Below are 7,500 nucleotides of genomic sequence, written 5' to 3'. Positions count from 1 at the left end.
TATATAATATATAATATAAAAATGGATGGTACAATGAAATGAAGTATTGAATGTCTTATTGAATATATGGAATATTGAGTGTTCAATATAAAGGATTAAATATATAAAGGCGAATACGTATCTTCAATACCTTGTGGTATTTCATCATGGCCGGTATCTGACAGACTGTAACAGACGTATATATGTATTGTTGCATTTCGGGATGGTCATTTTTTTTTTGCTAAATAAACACACGCACTATATATTTGTTATTTACTCGTTTATTACTGTTCTTATTCTAACCCATGTCCATTGTCCGGAAGTCTTTCGTCACACATTTGTGGCCTTTTCACCGACATTTTCCGTCTTGCTCCGACACTTGCTCCGTGGAGCAAGAGCACACACGAAGACGGAAAGTGTAGCTGAAGAGGCCACAAATGTATGACGAAAGACTTCCGGACAATGGACATGGGTTAGAATAAGAACAGTAATAAACGAATGAAGAACGAATATATAAGGCGTGTGTTTATTTAGCAAAAAAAAAGGACCATCCCGAAATACAACAAAATCTGATCCAACACGGGATTTCACATCAGCAATCTTGCAACACAAATTCATAAACATATATATATATATATATATATATATATATATATATATATATATATATATATATATATATATATATATATATATATATATATATATATATATATATAATTATGTGTATTTCTTCAATCTTAATGAATAAAAATTCTTCTGATAGAATAAATGAGTTAATAGAAACCAATGTAGCAAAGAACACAAAATAACTGTGGTTTAGTTCCTGTTTTTAAGGCAGGAACTCCTTGAAATTTTGGGTATTTGAGTATATTTAAGAATTTAAGGAATGGAGAAAACGCATGTTATAATTGCATACTTTATTCCTACATATGTTTCAAAGGATTACAACCTGTGTGATCCATAGGGATCTTTGATATTAAAATTGTAACCTTCTCTTCAGGGAAAGCATGGGAATCATCTTAAATGTAAGACATTATGACCGATTATGAAAGCAATAGATGGATAAGGTTATGACTTGATATATATATATATATATATATATATATATATATATATATATATATATATATACATACATACATACATACGTACATACATACATATATACTGCAAGTAGTTTTATTTTATCAGTCACCGTTATGACCAGTGCGAACACCACCACCACCACCGCCACCTCAACTACAACTGTTATCATTACTACTACTACCGTCCCTTACCTATTCTATTATCATCCTCATCAATGTCATTTTCACTTTCACTTTCACAATCATCATCATCATAATCGCTACCACCACCTCCATCACCATCATTTTCACAACCACCGCCACCCCCATCACCACCACCACCACCACCACCACCACTAATACCATCATCCCTGATCTACCAACATCTTATCACTTCAGCTACCAGCATGTTTACCAGCCACCCCCATCACCACCACCTCTGTGCTATTCTCCCATTATGTGACCATCATCCCTACCCCACACCTACACCGTAATTTGCCTCTCTAGACCATTAGAACGTAGGTGTTGACCCATATCTGCCTTGCTAATTAAGAGGGGAGGGAAGCAGAACGACAGCTCCGACCGTTTACATCTCTCTGATAATGAAAAACTGCCCGATTACTTTTAGTTGCCTGAATTTTTAGAAATGGTTGCCAAATGTTACTGAGATTAGACCTTGCCACGTTATGTACGTATGAATATTTTCTTTGGCATTTAAGTTGTTTTCCTTAGAAAAATATACATTCAAGGCCAAAAATTTGGAACATTTTTTTAAAAACTTAAAAATGGGTATTATTTTTATTTATGCGCCCTTTTAAAGCCTAGCCAGGCTCATGGGTCCGGTTGCCCGGTTTTCTATGACGTATGTGTTCCCCCCACCCCAGCTAGACGAGACGCCAGTCCATCGCAGCTTTACTCAAGAAACAGGAAGAAAGAGTGAGAGAAAGTTGGGGCGAAAGAGTACAACAGGGGTCGCTACCCACCCCCTGCCGGAGCCTCATGGAGCTTTTAGGTGTTTTCGCTCAATAAACACACACAACGTCCGATCTGGGAATCGAAACCACGATCCTCCGACCGCAAGTCCACTTTCTTATTAGTTCTCTACAAACATTATTTTGTTCCTCAATTTTTGACGAAATAATCAAGACTCTACTGCTCTGTTCATCAGTCTATGACTTTCACTTCCTGTCTGAGAACAATATCCGGAGCAGCGTGTTTACGCCGGGTCGGTGTTTTGTATTGCAATATTCCATTAGTTTTATCTTTAAAGGTGAGGAAACATTCTGGTTCTGGTGTGACTTGGCTACTGTTGTCAATGCAATCCTTTCTGCATACAGTATAGAAGATGGTTTTAGCTGCAATGTCATATTTCATGCGAAGATAGTATATTGTAGACAATCGACTGATATGAGTGATATTTTCCACACTGAAATGCTACAATCGATATTTTCCATCACAACGTTGCGGTCTAGTGGGATCTTTATCCTTCTTATTAATCAAGTATTTAGCAGCTATATCCTATCCTTCGATATCAAAGGCGTAACCTTCTAGATGAGATATGATATATTTGTCACACATTCACGTGAAGCTGCTATTACTGTAAATGTTGCTGGTATTTACCAACTAGCAGTTTCCTTTTCTGCTGGAAGGAAGAGAATTTTCCTTCTACGTTTCTGTTTAAGTCCTTCCACTCTCAGAACAGTAGTACTCTCGGAGCACTTGTTCAAGAGTTCTTCACCTAATAATTATTGTAATTACCTTCACAGTTGAATATATACATAAGTGGTTCTCGACTAGGTCCATATAAAATTTTGCTAAAATTTATTTTCAATAAATTGGTTGTATTTCTACAATAAACAAAATATTTTAACATTTATGGATGGCTAGAAGGGTCCATCCGAGTAAAATAGAAATTAAAGGGGTCCATGGGTAAAAAATGGTTGTGAAACACTGATATACATGATGTATTCATTTCTCTCTTCACGCTTCTGTAGGCCGTCTGGGCTGATCTTATGCCTCTCTCTCCATCCCTCCGTTTTATGTAGATCCTTCAGTGTCACTGTTGATACAGAAGTTACCAGTCGGTGTTAGTATTTTTCTAATCCTGATGTCCAGTTTACGGATTTTTACAAGTGTCCAGTCTAGTATTCAAAGTGTGGATACTAGCACTGAGACGGCAAACGCATTGCGGGATATAGTTTTACTGAACGCAGGCAGCTCTAACTTCCATATCTTCTTAGGTCTGTTCGCGTATTATTTTATTATTTTAGTTTTACTTACAGTAGTGCCGCTGTCAATTCTTGTCAATTCATATCTATATCCTTTGTTTCGACAGCAATTTTTCTTTAGTTTGACTGCCAAATATGAATACTTATTTTGATCAAACTCCATTCCAATGTCTTGCGAGAGCGTTGTGAACAGTTCTAACTGTCGGGAATATTAATCGAAAGCAGCTTAAGGTCCTCAACTAAGTTGGTGCGACTGGCATTAATTATTCTGTTCTCTGCGGACCCCATCATGCAGTCTTTGCATTTCTTTAACAGAGCATACAAGAGGTTCATTACTTGGACGGAAAACATTACAGGAATATTTCTGCCACCAGGAATATTTCTGTTGATAATCTATTTCTGGTAATGACTACTGTATTTGTTTCGGTTCTTATCAATAGATCGGTGGACTACGCGATGAGTGTCTTGGCTCAGAGTAATGTATATCACATCACGATTAAAAAGCAGTAAAAGCACTGAGAAAGAAAGTTTTGGATGCGGCGTACAAATCGTACAAAGAGAAAGTGAAGGCTGCACTGGAGCAATACAAAATCATTTCAACAACTACTGGATGTCGGGTCCAGTGCAATGACAAACACACGGATACAAATCCCAAAATATTAAGATTGGTTTTATGACAATAGGTCTGCACACTGGTCACACATACAAAACAATTTCTGCTACGTTGCATGCCTTGATAAATAAAAACATTTCCGAAGGACTAAATACTCAGAATCAAAACATGTAATCCAAAAACTGATTAGAAAAAAGGAGGGAATTTTAGAAAATCATGGCTCGTGAGTTGGAAATGTTTACCAGACAAAATATGGCCATAGAAACATCCATACAACTGCCAAAAACGGACATGGTCCCAAATCGAGTGCACCATCTCCCGTCAAGGATACGAACCACAACCTAAACTAGAACAGTATGCAGAGAGGAAGGCAATGGGCAGCGTAATGTTAGAAAATTACATAATGAAAAGGCCAATACTGATGACGAAACCATCAGATAGAATAGAAAGCGAATTAGGAAAACATGGAAATGAGTCATCAGCGAGCGAAGCAACAAGAACTCTTCATTAGTGTTGGACACAATGATGGGAGAATGAGAGGTGGAGACAGAGGTTGGATGGAAGAGCTTGAGAGGAAGTGGCATGAGCTCAGCCAGTTCTAATGACAGAAGACTATTATAGCAGTGGTAGAAAAAGCAGAGAGAGAGAGAGAGAGAGAGAGAGTGGATAGCAATTCTATAGGCCAAAGGTTGGAATGTCCATGTAAAATTTTATGTCAATCAGTTGAGTGGATGTCTGTGTGTGCAGTGGCGGTAGCAGCAGCAGCAGCATCCCAGATGTGAAAGTACTACTCCATTGTGAGCCTCGACTGAACATGGTAGATTATCAATTGATATGGAGTACCTTCTGGGCCAGTCGTAGGGATACGATTCTATCTATGTTAAAGACGTGTTTTTGCTTGGAGAAACACTCGGTGATAGTGGTGTCCAACAGTTGGGGCGATTTTAGAACTCTAGCTGAGTATTGATCATAATTAAGAGTATCATGGTGCGAGGATGCTTTCTTGATATGATTAAACTTTGTGTCTTGCTGTTGTAAAGACAGGGTTAATGTAGCTCTACAAGTCAATGCTTTCATAGAGTCAGTGTGTGTATGGTGCGTGGTACGCTGGTTGTGAATGGAAAATGCATGGTTGGAGAATGTTAGAGAGGAATGAAGTGTAGTGTTATCCCCGCGAAAGCGGATGTTGTTGGATGTAGTGGCAAGTAAGTCACTGGCGTATTGAAGGAATAGAAAAGGAAAAAAAATTAAAACTGGAGCTCACTGGAGTCGATAGATTGAGAGACAAAAAGAACTTCATCGCATACGCGGCAGTGGTGCTATCTGAGTGGAAGCCACTGATCCTAGAGATGGGTGAGAGATGAGTAGAACCCATAGGGAAGAAACTTCGGTAGATTCGCATGCTAGACCTACTCGAAAGCGTTGCTGGTGTAGAGGGGAAACAACATTGATGTCACCAAATTCCTTCAAGACAACAGTCCAGCGGTGGTGACAGAACGCAGTAGGTCCCCAGTGGATCAGGTTATTTAGAAACCGTAAGGAATAGCATTAAAATCTTCGGTCTGCAAATTGTTTCTAACAACAACACCTTACTTGAATCAAAATATGTTTTATACTCTTCAAGAGATAGAAAAAAAAAATCAAGAACAGTATGTACCGTTCTATATACTATTTTCGTCGACTTCAAGAAACATTTAACACTATAAAGTGTGCCATGGTGTCAGCTGTTTTGCTAAAGTTGGGTGTGCCTGCAAAATGTTAGGCTAACTGCATTGATAAATGATGGTGCAACAGGCTCCATCATGCTGAAAGAAATGGGTATTCATTGTTTTCAAAGGAATACTGAACTAAATAGGTGTCGCGGAGAGAAGCACGTTTTTACGAAACACCTTTAATCTCATAGGATTCTATCGGTTGCCTTTTAAAGGAGATCGTGTCGTTGGGATTCCACCCCCACGCGACATGTTTGTATGTCTGTGGTACTTCGAATTCAATATTCCATCAATTACACTGTTGTCCCCTCAGTGGGGGATGTAGTTCAGGAGTTGGTTCTGAATAATTTTGTTGTGATCTTTTGTTATTGTTGTAGTTTTTGCTGTCCAATTTTTCTTACTGTGGTTTTTCATGTAATTATGTTTTTGCCTGTTGCTGTTTACATTTTGGTCGATGTTTTTGTGTTTTGCTGTTGTGGCTGGTATCCTGACTTAATTCTGATCCAACTCCGACCGAATAGATCTATGCTCCCAGACACTCTATCCTTGAGCACCGTCTTTTTAATGTTATGCAGACAACGTACCTTTTCATATTAGGGTTAAATGTACGGGTGTAATTACGGGGAGAAATAGCTGCTATTTCTAGCAGGTCGGGAATCGATGTAGAGGCTTCTTCTATGGGTGGCTAACGTCTACTATCCCGCGACCTTCCTCTCTCTAACCTTTCGAGTTTTGAGAATAGTCGACCTAACTTGCTCGAAAATACGTATTTTTGAGTCCACGATCCATTATTCCTCCTCCTTCTCCTCACTTGAGGCATAGTCGGAGAACAATAGAAGCATTTCCATGTTATGGTGTGAGCATGTGCCTGTGTTTTCTAGAAAACCTTAAGACTTCTTTGTATTGTTGCTGTTTATTTTTACATTTGTGTGTGTGTGCGTGTGCGCACGCGTACGAGTGTATGTGTGTGAGAGAGAAAGAGTGTGTGTGTGTGTGTGTGGTCGTCGTTTTAATTGTTGCTATGGACGCGGCAAGGACCGTAGAGCAGTCTATTCTTTACGTGGTGGGGGTGGATTACAGGTGGTCCTCAGGGGGAGATTGCATCCATTTATGTGGAAACAATTACTCCTTTCTTTCACAACAAGAAGCAGTTGCATACCATTCGGAATGTATTTTGGGGTTGGAATCTTCTCTAAATTTACTAAACCAGTTTTTTCTACCGGGAAAAGTTTCACTTCCAAAACTTTATTTTGTTTCTTGCAACACCACTCTTGTCAAAAGCCCAAGGCAGATATTTCCTAATAAATAACATACCTCACTGCCATCTTTGCTGTTCACCGGACCATGTAAGTGAAATTGTTAAACCATCAGAATGCCTCTTTCATTAAATGTCATCTCTTTCCGTTCCAGAACGTCTGGCACAAATAACAAAATCTACCTAATTTCCACAACCGCATCGAACCTAGAATCTAGAATCTTTGCCTAGAAGCACGTAGGTTCTCAGATGAGCCTATTCTTCGTGAGCAGTTCTGACTTTGTAGTTATCACCGTGGAGGCGCAATGGCCCAGTGGTTAGGGCAGCGGACTCGCGGTCATAGGATCGCGGTTTCGATTCCCAGACCAGGCGTTGTGAATGTTTATTGAGCGAACTCTGCTGTACTCTTCCACCACAACTTTCTCTCACTCTTACTTCCTGTTGTGCCTGTAATTCAAAGGGTCAGCCTTGTCACACTGTGTCACGCTGAATATCCCCGAGAACTACATTAAGGGTACACGTGTCTGTGGAGTGCTCAGCCACTTGCACGTTAATTTCACGAGCAGGCTGTTCCGTTGATCGGATCAACTGGAACCCTCGACGTCGTAAGCGACGGAGTGTCAACACACAGTTATCACTACATTGA

This window comes from Octopus bimaculoides, chromosome 28 (assembly GCF_046866305.1).
Source record: "Octopus bimaculoides isolate indiv1 chromosome 28, ASM4686630v1, whole genome shotgun sequence".
NCBI classification, from domain to species: Eukaryota; Metazoa; Mollusca; class Cephalopoda; order Octopoda; family Octopodidae; genus Octopus; species Octopus bimaculoides.
The sequence above is the reverse complement of the archived record's forward strand: the minus strand, read 5'-3'. Positions refer to the sequence as shown.